This window comes from Camelus dromedarius, chromosome 10 (assembly GCF_036321535.1).
Source record: "Camelus dromedarius isolate mCamDro1 chromosome 10, mCamDro1.pat, whole genome shotgun sequence".
NCBI classification, from domain to species: domain Eukaryota; kingdom Metazoa; phylum Chordata; class Mammalia; order Artiodactyla; family Camelidae; genus Camelus; species Camelus dromedarius.
The window spans coordinates 28,011,288-28,026,856 of record NC_087445.1 but is presented as its reverse complement, the minus strand read 5'-3'; the positions used below and the strand labels follow the sequence as shown (position 1 = coordinate 28,026,856).

Genomic DNA, 15,569 nt, shown 5'->3' with positions numbered 1-15,569 from the left:
CATACATCTCAGCAGATGACTAGTCCCAGGTCACCTACCTAGTTGGCATAGAAGATGATAACTAAATCTAGATTTATCAGGATTTTCAATTTCCCATGCTGCATATTATAAGAATCTGTATTCGTTTACTTTGGGTATGGACAAATGGTATTTGAACAAATGATGAGGAAATTCTGTGGGTCAAACAGCTCCATTTGAAGAGCTTATTCAATGTAGTAACATCATCTGTGTATGACACCAACACTGATCACCCAGTACGATGAAGCTGGCCTTTTGAGTTCTTGCAGTAAGAACTAGCACTTTTCCATTTAACTGATAAAATATGTTCCTTTCAGGGTCTTGGCACTTTTAATAACTTTTCTAATCAAACTAACTCCTAGAAAATAAACAAGCAGATTCCTTGACATTTTAAAATTGATTGGTTTTTTACCTTGGTTGTTATTATTTCCTGTAACTTGTAGGTGTAGGTTGTTGACAATGAAATGAACTGTTTGATCACTAAGTACTACTATTGGGACTTTCCAATATGATGAATTTTCTCATCACTAATTTGCTCATGTTTCACTATTTTTTTCCCAGACTTTCAGCGACGTTTCTATTTGATGATTATAGAAAAAAATGTCCACATTGGCTGTGGCATTAAAAAATAAAGTCCCTCTGAAATGACTGTTCAACCTGAAACTCTGAAATAGGTTTAAGAGGTGCTCACAGTATCCCTTATAATTTATCGAATGTTCATGCATTCAATGTATCATTTTTTTCTAAACAAAGTATTTCAAAGTTTGAAGTATTTACATTTTTCTCTCTAAGGTGTTATCTGGGTGATAGAAATTTTATTTCCTGACTCAAGCTATTTCATAGGTTGAACAAATACAGGTCTTCCAACAAAGTGCCATAATGTACACATGATATCCACATAAAAAAGAATAATGAATCCACATGCTCTGTCTTCATTCAACAAGCATCCTCATGTCTGAGAGCCTTTAAAATTGTTTGGTGTTTTCACCCATTTTTGTTTAGACTCACAAGCACTGTGAAGACAGCCAGAGGCTTCAGTCAAAAAACATTTATTCTCCACAAATTTTCCCCCAGTATATAGATTTTTTTCTTCCTTTGATAAACAGCCTTCAGACATAGTCTCGAGAGCAAGATAAATGAGAGGAAAGCAAAGTTCTAGACAATCTTATAGAAGTAGCTCAAAATGCTTAGAGTCTGCCTTTGCTCTAAGCCTAACCTAGGTCAGTAATCACAGAAAACCAATCCTTTCATTTATATTTCCAAGAAATCGGTGAAATAAGATTACTGGTTCTTTCAGTCAGCACACATTTCAGCCCACAGGGTCCCAAGCTACTCAGCATTATGGCTCTGCATGCGTGTGTGTGTGTGCATATGTCCAGACTTGACAAAACTTGGTGAAAGTGAACGTGGGCAAGGAGAATGATCATTCCCAGCATGCTGTGTGAGGGAACAGAAGTATCTGTAAATCAGGCACTTTTCTATGCATTTTATTTACATTAACCCATGTAATCTATACAAATTTGGCATGAATGCCACTTTTGATTACCATTTTCCATTTGAAGACACAACCTTGTAATTAAAGTGAACAGTCCAGAGATACACAGAACACAAATGCCAGAGAGGCAATTTCAACCTATAATTCCAATCCTATGTTCCTTTTGTTTTGTTTTCCAGAGGGGGGAGGTAACCAGGTTTATTTATTTACTTTTTTTTTTAGAGGAGGTACTGGGGATTGAACCGAGGACCTCATGCATGCCAAGCACATGCTCTACTGCTTGAGCTATCCCCTCCCCCCAATCCTATGTTCTTTTAAAATACGATGTCTCATACGACAATTATGACCACTCGCTAGGGGCCTCATTCAGAAAAAATTACATATATATATTCATTCAACATAAAAAAGAATAATGAATCCACAGGAGATGATAGATAGATAGATAGATAGATAGATAGATAGATAGATAGATAGATAGATGATAGCAAGCTAGCTAGCTAGATGATAGAGAGAGAGAGAGAGAGAGAGAGAGAGAGAGAGAGAGAGAGAGAGAGAGAGGGAGGTATCCATCTCCATTAGCTCCTGGGACAGGGGTCTTAAGAGATTTCAGAAGCCCAATGTGGCCTTCTTTGCCTTTTACAAAAATAGTTATCTCAAGGGAAATTTTAGACTTCCAGCTGAAAAAAAATTGGAAAGTACTTATCTACCTTGAGCTTTGATAGAACTGACTTAACTCGGGCTCTAGTTTGTAGGTTTAACTACAAAGATAACTTCCACTGTACATTTGCAATGCCAGGTACCTTCTAGATTTCCCTAATTCTAAGTGACTAGTGTGAAGTCTCTGGCAGGCACCTTAGAGGCTCAGGCACCAGGTGGGGAGTTATCACCTACGGTAGCTGACATGCTGGTCAGCCTCACATTGAAACAAATACAGCATGAGCCAAGGTCTCCAAATCCCCCTGGCAGATCTAGTGACCTTTTCATATAGAAGACCCCAGCAAACAAAACTGACTGAGGACTGAGGGTGTGTGTCAAGAAAATGAATGGTGGTTTCAGTAGTCTTACTGGGGGCTTCACAGAGTTGGTGATGATATTTTAGAGATGATTCAGCCTTCTCAGAAAGGAGTCACCCACTCTGAAGACTAACAAACGTTTTATAGTGGTGGATGTAGTAAGTATCTGGGGAGGAACAGAGGAAAGAGTAGCAGCAAAATATATTTTAAATAGCAAAAAATTAGAAAAAAAAAAGGCAGAAAGTAGGTTATAGGTCTAAGGCTTCGTAGACAGTTGGCTATACTCTTGAGAATACTATGAAATATCAGGACACTGAGTGGCTGCCTCAGACTCCTCAGCCCCAATACCGGAGAGATTTCCTTCATCTAAAAGGAGAAAGGAAAAAAGTCTTCATGTGAAATCTACAGTCTGGGCCATCCAGGAATTTGCTTCTCAGCAGAGCTAAACTGGGAAATAGAAGACATTCTAGCTATGGACTTATTCAGTACTAGGAGGCGCTAAAAGCTCTGAGTGTAAGTGCAGGTGCTGAGGATGACTGGGGATTTGCTTTTTCCTTTGCACTAGTTAGCATGGCCAATGAAAAGGCTTATGTTTGAATGAATTTGGTGGAACAGTAAATGAAACACTGTATTTCAGTTACTACTTCTCTAATGCTTTCAGTGTGTGTTTATGTGAAATCTAGTAAAGATCTGGAGCAATAAAGTAAATGCTCTATCTGTTCTAGCAAAGATTAATTCTTTTAATAATTCAAGCTGGTTTATCATATTTGTTGAGGGAATTTCTAAGCAAGTAGAAGAACAGGTCAGGCCTAGTGTGTTTCATTTTGGTGAGCATATATTATTTTTTATTCTCCTCTGGATTTTAATTAAGTGATTACTTTTGAAGTTAAAACTACAGTTATTAAGAACACTTAATCACCCCCTCCCCGTTTTTTACACCCAGAGTAAAGACATTTGGTAAATATCACATATATGCCTTAAAAGGGTGAATATAAAATTTTCTGTCCATGCTAAACACTTCTGAGACACTTCTGAAAGTGAGAGTGCATGCAATTATTAATATTATATACATGTATTTATGAATTATTACACTTGGAAAACAGACATTAACTAGGACAGTCCCAGCAAACCAGGACTTAAAGTTACCTTAGTTTTAATCACCAATCAGGTATTAAAGAAAGGTGATCATAAATTATTCCAAAGCTTCACTGCAAAACTAGCTTTCAATCATAGGCTTGTTCTCATTTATAGGTTTATGAAGAAATATGGCTCAAAAAATTCATTTTAACAGGAAAGGCTTAAATATACCAGGCTAAAACTGCCATAGGAGAAAAATAAAATGAAATTTTTTATTCCTGTAATTATATGTGTTAGTCCAGTAAAGTTTATGTAGCATGTGCATATTAATGCATTTGTTCATTTCTCCAAGATAATTTCTGAGACATCAGAAAGAATAAATTAAAAACTGGCTTTCTTAAATAAAGAGGAATATTGCCACTCTTATGGAAAAAAATATTTGAAAGTGGGAAACTTAATCAGAATCATTAGGGAGAGTTAGTATTGAATAATTAATCACAAGGAGAAAATACTGTAATGTGAGTCTATAGAATTCTCTGTGACTTTTGACAAGTTACAAACTCTCTGTGCCTCAGTTTTCTCATTTATAAAATAGATATAATAATAGTATTTCCATTATAAGGTTGTCGTGAGGATTAAATCATATATGTCTAAAATAGGGATGATACATACATAGTAAGCAGTATAATGTCTAGCTATTGACTTTGTGTTCCCTAAAATAATAAAATTCTCATCATATTTTGCAATCATTTATCTTGACTTGCAGAAACTTTGTTACACTTCCTTTTGCTTGTCTCATATAAAATGACACTTAGCAATCACTGTCATATAAACACATATCTTTGTGTATTATTGCTGTAAAGAAAATCATTTTGTGATGTACCTGGCATGCAATCATTCTGACAAGCTAAATAGGGAATCCTCGGATAAGAGACCTAGAATAACCATCTACTTATTTGTTTCCTTTATGTGACTGTTCATTCATCTGTGCAATAATTAGTCACCGAGCATTTATTTTGTATCAAGGGTAGGGGATACAACATCAGGGAATGCTCCACTCAAATCCACTGTCTTCAATACTTTCTACAGATTGTAGAAGGAAAAGTTGGACAAATCAGCACCTTTATAATAGGTGTGCTCTCTGCTCATTTGAGCAGAGACTTGATGGTCACAAGGGGAAACCACATGGTGTTATATTGCGAAAGAATTCCAAGGGGAGAAGCAAGAGCATAGGACCTGAGGCCTGAGATGGCTTACCAGATTCCAGGGAAAGCAAGGAAGCTGGACTAATCTGAACAAGTGACGGGAGGGGGACAGAGGCAGAAGACCAGGTCAGAGACGAGGCCAGATTATGCATAACCTTGAAGGGCATTGTAAGGACTTCCGCTTTTAATCTGAGTAAGAGGAAGAAGCAGTTGGAGGGTTTTGAGCAAAGATCACAAGACATTGGAAAAAAGCATGCTTAGATTTTTGCTTTTACTATGGTTATCAAGAGACAGGGAAGCAAATCTCTGAGCTCTCTGAAACACTAGCCACGACCAATCAATATGGATTCTGTCCTCCAAGTTCTCCAGGCTCTTTAACAGGTTTCCTACGGCCCTAAGCCCTAAGGACTCAAAGATGAGTAACAAAGGGGGAGAAAAGAAAACAGGAAAGGTTTTGAATTTTCCTTTTTTGGCCTTAGGACAGGTTAAAGAGGGAAGGGAGAGAAGAGGTAACTCCTGTGCAAAGTAGGTTTCATTACAGCTTCTCAGACAGTCACAACTGCAGCAGAGGTGGTGCTACTTCTAAGGAGGACAGCAGTCACCAACATACCAAGTTCTGAATTTCTTAGCTTTGCCATGGAGTTGCTTTGGAACACTAGGGGAGTTACATGATTTATGCCTCAGTTTCCTCATCGTTAAGATATGTTAAAGATGCCTCACAGGCTGGTTGTGAAAGTTAGGTGCTTGCCATATAATATACAAATATAAATGTGTGTTGCTACTGCTTTTGATAAGAAAATGAGGTTTATAATCAAGATCATATTGATTGCAAGATGATGTTTATCAAAATATCTTAATTATAAGATGTTCTTTATTGTAAGATGCATCATTAAGTTAAGGGCTACTGTAAGGCTAAATTAAGAGACTACATTAAATGCTCTAATTGATTTTTAAATCCATCAGATTTCCAGAAATGTTAAAATGCTATTGATACAAGGAGAAATTACATCTTTAAAATGACAGTAATACAATTACCGAAACTTTTAAAAATTTAAAAAAAAGTATTTGGCTAATATGTAAAACACGAGATCCAATAGGTAAGACTGTTTTTGACATGAAACTACCTTAAATTAGAAGCCACAAATTATGCATGCATGTGCCAAAATATGACCGCTTCAGCAAGAGCTGAATTTGCATATACAATGATTTTAATCAAAGGTACCTATTTGATTGCACAATTATCTGTCTAGCATACACAAAATTTGAATTCTGTACACATGAATTCTCATTTGTAAATGCACCCAATTTTATTTTGTTGGTACAACTTAGAAATACCTATTTAATATATTAGGAAGTTAGTTCTCTTCCATTTATAGCAATTGAGATTCACTTTTTATTGACTAGTATAACAGAAATCCTGAAGAACACAAGAAATGGACCCTGCTTTCAGTCATGACAGAAGGGGATGTTACTACACCTCCATTTTGTGCCAAGAAAAAGTTTAAAACATGTTTTCTCACACACACTTGTTTCTTTTTGCCTTCTTATTTGGAAGTTATTCCAAAATTTAAAGAAGACTTTAGTTCACAGGGAGAACCCTTGAGTGGTGATCATATTGAGTTCACTCAATTTTCCACATTGTCAGTCCCTACAAGATGGAAGTAGGCTGCTGATCCCTACCACTCTAAGCAACAGAGAAAATTTAGAGCTGGTAAAAAGTAGCAAATTTATAGTCCTAGAGACAAATGCTCTCTATGGAGCTCCTGAACAACAACAACAAAAAGCTGTGAGGCAAAACTCTATATTCTGATGGTCTTATTGGACACTCAAGATTCTCCTTGGCTCTAAGTGAAGGTAGTGTGGTACAACAGGCTGGGAAGACTGATGACCATAATGATAAAATTCTGAGTAAGTGGGATGTCTCTTGTCTAACTAATTCTTTCTGATAGGCCCTTTGGAAGACAAGACTGTTCAAAATCTAAAGTTATTCATAAACTCTTATTAAGAGGTTGCTCTATATCACAGATAGGTTATGGGTAGCAGCAAGAGTCCTTTGCCATCTGAATCTTTCAGACTCAGGTCTTTTCTGCACATTTTTGGGATCAGCCTTGAGGATTCACCTAAGATCCAACTTGGCAACCTAAGTAGACACAATATCATCACTGTTCCTCCTATTGTTTACCCACATGCAAATATGTACTTGTGACAAGGAGACTCTACATTAGGCAAAAGTAGAAATCCAGTGTATAAATATTCACAATTTTGCCAACTATATCTTGACCCTATTTAGTAATCAGATTATAGAGAGATTCTTTCAAAAGATCTGAATTCTTGGACTTTGAACCTTGCCATCCAGTTCAATACTGAATTTTCTGTAACAAATTCCCTCTTGGGTACTTAAATGTACTCACTGTTGCTGAAATAAGCCCAGGTCAAGTCTGTCTATAGTGTGTCTTCAACAAAACTATTGGTCTGTTTTCTTTAAATGTTCATTTTCAATACCTCCAGGGAGGGAACACACTATAGTAATTAAAAAACTCAGTGGGTCTTGGAGTCAGCTGTATCTGGAATGGAAGACTGAACCATGCCTCTAGGTATCCATGTGCTGGCTTTGTTCCTTCCTACACTGATTTGAGGTTTGGACACTTGATTTACTTTTACCAATGAGACTTTAGCAAGAATGGTGTAAAGTGAGGCACTTGCAGTAGGGTTTGTCCCTTGGAACACTCCTTGGAATTGAGTTCCTTACCACATGAAAGTCTAAGCTATTTTGCTAGAGACAGGTCATCTGGAGAGCCTCTGGAGGATGACTCCTCAATTAAGAAGAGAGGCTATATGAAGCACTGAGACCTGGAGTTAAGCTGTCTTGAATGTAGCCACATAAGTGACCCTAGCTAACTTCAGGTAGAGCAGAATAACTACCTAATCAACCTACAGCATCATGAGGAATATCAAATGGTTATTTTAAGCCACTGAAATTTAGGCTGATTTGTTATACAGAAATAGATAACTGATATATCTTGGATCAAATCCAGGTTCCATTACTTGTTTAGCTATACAACTTGGGCTTGTTGTTTAAGCTTTCTAATCCTTGCATTTTCAGCTCTACAGTATAGAGAATAATATACTACCCTGTAGGATTGTGTGATGGTATAAAGTAATTAATAAACATAAAGAATTTACTACAATGCCTGAGCCACTGTAAGTGTTTAATAAATAGTAATTCTTACCATCAATTTCATCATCTCAACCATCACCACCATTACAACTGTTACCACCACCAATACCAACACTGCTAACATTGCCATGAACACTGTCCTGATACCTAATGCTTTCATAATGCTCTGTGTCAGCTCCAATAATGAAAATCCATATTCTTCAGCTAAAATATTTTTAACCCATACATACTTGCACAACTTTTTGTTATAGTCATTGATCATGTAAAGTAATAAAAATAACTCATTTAGATAAGCCATCACTTTATTTCATTAGTTCACTAAAGAGATTTGTCAAGACACTCAGCAAGTGCATTGAATAGTCCATATTTGAACACATGTTTCTTGTCATGAATACAAAGTCTTAATGCTGGCTGTTCTAAAAAACAAGAGCCCACATCTCCCATAAGAAAGGAATTTCCATGAAGGCATATATTTTGTTGTGCTTACTGCTCTATTCCTAGCACTTAATGCTTGGAATATGCACCAGAAATATTCGTTAAATACATTAATCAATTGACAGTTGATTGGTAGTTCAGCAGAGCATGGATTCTGGGGGTAGAAAATCTTGAATTTGAATCCCAGTTCTACCACTTATCAGCTATGTGAGCTTGGGAAATTTAAGATTTCTGTTCCCCAGTTTCCTTGCATGTAAAGAGGATAACAATGGTACACATTAGCTAAGATTTTTTAGGGCATGTGAAAGAGTGCCTAACAAATAATAAGTAATATATATCTGGTATCTATTACTATTATTTTGTTGGTATATTGAGCTCTATTGATACATGGAATAATATATATAAACTATTAATTTAAAGAAGAAGAACATGCATGTATACAGAAGGAAATCCAGGAAGGAATGCAGTATGTAGTCTTGAACCTCCAAGTGGAGGTTCCAGCTCCAAGCTCCACTCCTGGTTAGAATGATCTTTGATAATTAATAAAATTCAGATTCCTGGCCACTTCACACTTTTCCTTTAATCCTCTATATATTTGTAACAATTGTACCAAAGGATAATGTTTGCACAATCAGGTTAGGAAAGTATTAAAATACAATTAATTTTAACAGTTCAAGTTCAAGTACCCTATCATTTGATTAGATGAGTTATTTTGGAGTACAGGGATTTTTCTATTACCTTTCACATCCAATCACAGAGGGGAGTTGAATATTCTACCCAGGGTCCACCTCACATGCTATTCGGATGTCTCTTCTCTGCTTTCTACTTCTCCCTTCTCTCGCCTTACCCTTAGAGAAAGGTAACTACTCCTAAGTGATACAGACCCTCTTAGAATATGAGGAAAAACTTATTGGCAGTTGGTAGGCCCTTGCTATTCAGAGTGGGGTCCATAAAGCGTAACATCAACAACACTTGAGACAGTGTTAAAATACAAGTTTCAGGCCATAATATAAGGCATTGGTTCTCAACCCCAGTTCCCCATGGAGTCACCAGGAATATGTGGCATTAACTTTTGGAATCCAGGCTCCACCTAAGAGACTCTGAGTCAAATATTCTGAGGGGGGCCCAGGTGTTAACTATTTTGTCTCAACTTCTTAGGTGATTCTGACATGCAGTTTGGGCAGAGACACACTCATCTAGAGAAAAAAGAGCAAGAAACTTGAGACTGACTTTAGAATGTCTCTTCCAGGTTCTTCTCCAGGCTCCTAGAGGGATCCAGGATCCAGGATCCAGAAAGTCCTTTTACATTTTCTTACATCACTGGATGAGGTCCTCTGGGCTTATTTTTCAGGGTTACTGACCCACTCTGCCTAGTCTGACTTCTATCCTGCCTTCTTGATAATCTCCTTGGAATCTGAATAAGCTTAACAATTAGACCAGATAATATTCATAATATCAATGAGATATCTTACTACATTTTCAATGCAAAAGTCAAGTACTGTCAAGCACAGCAATAATGATAATGTTTACTTATATTATGGTTAGAACTCCAGCCCTATGACCACTTGTCCCTTTTTATAATTTGACTATTGCAGGGTGATGATACGATTGCCTTTGAATAGACTGCAATATTTAAAAGAACATATATGTATTTGGGGGGGGTAAAATCTTACATCTCATTCACTTGAAAATTATTTGACAAAATCAGATTGACTTTCCTTAATCCTTCTCAGTTTACCATAGATTAATGAGTTAATGAAGAGGGAAAGCAGATCTTTGGAGCTAGCAAGATCCAGTTTGCTTTGTGCATGGCTGAACTAAAACTGGCATTTTTGTCTCTAATCTTAAGATTGATCTTTACACAGTGAAACACTAAAATCAAATCCACATCAAATGCTTGAAAAGCAAGGTCAACTGAAATTCCTCAAGTAGGACAAGGCAGAATAAGAGATTTAAATAATATCTTGCTATTCAAAGTGTGGTTCTTGGACCAACAGCTTTGGCATTATTCTTGGGCCTCAGTGTAGACCTAATGAATTAGACTTACATTTTAACAAGACAGTCCAGGTGATTCTGAAGCACTTTAAAGAGTGAGAAATACTAATATATAGTAAGACTCACTGATTCTTTTTATTGAACATTTGTTTATCCCTAAATTACACCCCTTAAAGCACACCATACAGTTGGCCATTCCTGTTTTTAATTCAAACTCTTGGTAAACTTTCCTTACATCCTCTAACTTCTGTCATCCTCCTCCCAACCACCTGTCTCTCTGGCCAAGTCTTATTTTACCAGTCTAGTCTGTGGGTGGGGCAGGATGCTAAATACAAGTCACTCTGTCATAACCTTTCCTTTACTGCAGTTGAATAAGAGACAAAAATAGTGAAAGTTTCTCTCCATCTACTCTAAACTAAAACACTGTCAAGGAAGTAAAATGGGTAACAACCTGATGCACTGTCATTTCCTTTTAAGTCTGACAATGAAGAGAATGCATGAAAATACTGGTTCCCCAGTATTATAAAAAAAAAAAAACCACAAATATACTGAGTTTGCTCTTCCCACATTGGGATAAAGGGGTACCAACTTTTCAAGAAATGACTTAGATTGATACAAACTATACATACTCATCTTAGTTTTTCAATGAATAATCATAATAATCCAAGGCCATTATGTAAGTTAAGACAATAATTCATTTTCTTCTTTCACTTCTTTTAAGAATGATAGAGAAACCATACATAATTGTGTCAATAAGTATTGGATGTTTCACTATCAATATAAACACTATGAAATATTCCTGGTAACTATTTAAACAGTAACAAGATGCTATTTTGTAACTGACTGACAGTGTGAATAAGTGAAGCCTCTGAAAACAACCATCTCCACTGACATAACGTAGTTGAAAACCAAATTCTTTGTTTTAATTGAAAAGAAGAAACAAAAGATCTTAAATGCCTAATGAACTGCCAGAGAAAACTTCTATCAGCACTCCTTTCTTGAGGCCTCACCATCATAGCCTGTATTTTATCATTACTATTTTCCACAACATTTAATATCATATCTCCTTCTTCCATATATATTAGCCAAAAGAAATCCCCAAACGGAGCCACAGAATATTCATAACAAAGATAGAAAACTGTCTTTCAATTTCTACTTTCCAATATGATGATTCAAGAAAAAACAAAGTCGGACGTAATCAGTCATGAAACTGGAAAAATGAAAATCAGCCTATATATACATCATGACCAGGATCATTATCACCCCCTTAAATTGAGGGGAGAAAAGGAAAACATCTGCTTCTTCTTACCAAGCTTCTATGTAATTTTAAACTACTTAAAAATTATTTCCTTAAAAGAAATTCTAGTGCCTTGGATAGCCTTGGATAGCATGAACATGTGTGTGTTTCCTCAAGGTCATTTCTGGGCAAGCAGATGGCACATGTGAAATGGAAGACATTTGGAAAACTGTAGCCCTTCCTAGGTTCTTAGCATATGTGGACAGGAGGCATTCTGATTTCCAATCTTGGCTCAGTTCACAAGAAAAAAGGGAAGGGTTATTTCCATGGGGGGAAAAACACACAGATTTCTCTAACATACCTGACTTTTAGTCCAGGTTCACGTTTTTACAGATTTTATAAACAACATACATCCTTTGGAATTTTAGTACAAAAAACATTATAAATAGATTTGAGGACAGAAAAATCAACTTACCACAGCAGTTCAGCTAATTGGCAGGCACCATCATCTGAAACAACAAAAACATATTTTGATACTAGAATCATTTAAACTGCCAAAACTTTAAAATTATCTTAAAAGCAAATACTGTAAATTTACCTACAGAAGCAACATTAAATAAGCAATATAGATACCTTGTTTGACCTAACCATTTAGTTATTTCAGATGAATCTTTCATCGCCAACAGTCTGGGTCCAAGTTAGATAACTGGTTGCTTTTCAAAATCTTTTGTATATGCATAGTGGCATATATATATTTTTTACAATATTTCTTCTGATGTTCAAGTTTAAAAGGTAGGCAGAAATACAGTCTTCTGTATAGTACCAACTTCGTTCTGGCAAGAACATAATCTTGAAATATTTATTCTAATACATAGCTCTGATAATGCCACATAAATCACCTTGCTGAGCTCAGAAATTCTCTGTTGTCTATACAAAAGAAAAAGCTGAAATATGTAGCATAGTGTTCAGCTGCTCCTATTCTACCTAAGAGTTCCTCCCATACTTCTCCAGCACATCCTCATTCTACCTTTCAAGTTTATCTCTATTTCTTCTTTTTTTAAAAAACAATATTTAAATTTACCTCATTTTCTACCTCACTATTCTTTCTACCCATTCTTTAGGACCATCTCAATGAATGTCTCCTCAATGAAGCTTGTACTGATGCCCAGAGAAGGAATCACCTTTTTTCTAGGTGTTCCCAGCACATTTTGTACCTTATGTCTATCTTTCAACCTTTAAGAGAGAAGTACAGTTGCATTGCAGCTGTTTCACCTAAGAAAGCTTTAATTATAAAGGGGGAGTAATGTCCACTATGAATGCAACTTTCTAGTGTCATGAACAAATAAAGTAAGGAATTCAAGTTGAAAATTTCCTCTACCGATAAATGCCTTTTTAGGCAAGTTCTTAAAGGCTTTCTACCATATGGGAATATATTTTCTTTTTTCTTTTCTTTAGATTCAAGAACCATTTTATTGTAGGCATGAATTTTGTATGGAAAAGTGATAATACTTCTTGGACCTCTATTAGCACGGCGTATGTTCTAAATTAGTGTTTGGAAAAACACTGACACATTTTCCCTTGAATCATTAGTGTGGTCACTGCAGTAGCACAACTGATATTAGTAGAATAATCTTAGGGAAAACAAATCTACCTTTCCATGCAGAATGACATGAGAACATGGCCTTGTCGTAAGTGAATGACCCCAGGTCAGACTCTACCTATATGAAGCACACAAGTGTGTTACACACTCACTATGCCTCATCCTTTGTTCATCTTCTGGGCCCGCAATCACTCAAGGCTTGAAAAAGTTGACAAACAATTCTTTGCAATTATTCATATTAGTTTTTTTTTTCCCTGGATGATTATAAATTGTCTATCTATTCATCTATTTTATTGAAGATTTTCTTTCACATGACTGGAATTGCCAAAAAACAGTATCAATCAAAACCTCTAATTCTAGTAGCATAAACTATTTTCAATGATCTGTAATTTTTAACATGTTCATCTATCTAATTCACTATCTTTACTGATCCAAATTTTCTTTTTTCTTTTTTTTTTTTAAAGTATCTTTTCCATTCCCTTTTTTTCTTTGTATTTTCATCAGGTCCTTAGAATGCCATCTATAAAATATGGAAATCCTTTTAAATAAAACAGATAACTTACCAAGTGGATAAATAATTGACAGAGAAGAAAGGAAACCCTATCAAAAACTTGGTAACTTTTGTTTTGACTCTAGAGATGCTAGTACAAGTGTGAGAATAAAGTCATCTCAAATAAAATGATCTATGGATAGCACATGCACCTATATGTATATATATTTCAAATAAGTTTTCTGAAGACCCTGAATATGCAAATTTATTCAAATAACATTTACAATTAGCCATTTGCCTTTCCATATTTGACCATTTAATTCTCAGAAAGGACATCTATTTTTTATAAAAGAACCCCAGTGTTTGAATGCAGGAGCAGAATACTAAGTTGGATATCATTCCAATATAGTGATCATATGATTTGTTAGAAAATGAAGTGAAGAATAAATTGAATATGTATTATTGCCTTCTTTGTATATCTGTACTAGGCAGGTGGTAAGAATAAGCAGTGATTTCTGCATTTACTTGTAGAACCAATTATAGAAATAATTATGAAAACAAATGCAAATAGGTACCCACTCTCGGCATAGGAAATCATTTTAGCAATGAAATTCTTGAGTTCCAATAATATCACTGAAGCACGTGCATGTGTATATAATACATACATATCATATGTATCTCTCTCCGTCTTTGACATATACATGCACACACACATACATACACAGATATGGATATATACACAAGTGGTCAGAGGGATTATCCTTTTTAATTTCATCAGATTTGCCTTTCTCTTAGCATTTCCTTTTCTTCATACTAAATCTCTAGTCCTCATTCATCAGTCTTGAGCAATTCCAGGACTTAAGCTGAAGTGACTGAAGATGATAGTAACAGGGAAAGGAATCAAGACACAAGCACTCTGATGACTGAGCCTCTCTATATATATTGCATTAACAACCTCTGAGCCAAAGCCCAGAATAGACTTCCTTTGTTAAAAAAGAAAAGCTAAACATTAGGCCTTACTCTTTTCCTCCTGAAATACAAATAACTCTTACTTCAGTCATCTTCATTTGTGAGTTCTTTATCTTTACTTACAGAGCCTAAGTAAAAGTAAAAGTTAAGGTAGTTTCATTTTGGTCAAAAAGATGCATCAGATACTATAAACCAACAACAATCTAATTACAAAATTTTTTTGGAAAATTGGATAAAAAGTAACAAATAGTATTTGAATTGCGAACTGAGAAAAATATATTAAGGAGAACATAAGTGGCCAAAGATTAAAGAAAAAAGTGAAAATGATTGATATGGAGTGACTTTTGGTATGGAACTTTTGGCTCTCTGGAACATTAATCAATCTCAGCTAAGAGCCTTGGGATTCCAAGGACAAGAGATTACAATGTCTCTCATGAAAATCTCTCATATAAGTTTGGAGTTTGAATTTGTACTACTGACATGGATGGAGAAATTCCATTGAGAAGATTGAACAAAAAAAGTATTCCTGGGTTTATACTTGATTTCATTAAATCTCAAAACTTCTCTGGAAGGGTAAACCCCCAAGAAAGGACACCTGAGAATACAAACAACTAAACATCAGCTGAAATCTGTAATTATAAAACTCATGAGTAAATATTGAGTGAGAATCAGTAAAAAGAATCAAACAGCAAGATTAGAAACACAAAAATATTCATATAGTGGAATTACAAAACACTGATGATGAACTAATTTTAAAATTACTCAAAATGAAAGATGGGAAGGAACATATATGACAGAAACAAAAATATCACCTAAAAGAACAGTTTTCCATGAGTACCAATTATAAATTTAGAAAT

At 35.5% G+C, this 15,569-nt stretch overlaps 1 protein-coding gene across 1 annotated transcript in view; it reads right to left on the bottom strand.

The window, feature by feature from the left end:
- Positions 1 to 15,569, bottom strand: part of PTPRD (protein tyrosine phosphatase receptor type D) — a 1,876,190-nt gene that overhangs the window by 891,166 nt on the left and 969,455 nt on the right. The window contains exon 8 of the mRNA XM_064490208.1: positions 12,129 to 12,162. The gene's annotated coding sequence lies outside the window, so the exon portion shown is untranslated. The remainder of the gene's footprint in view (positions 1 to 12,128; positions 12,163 to 15,569) is intronic.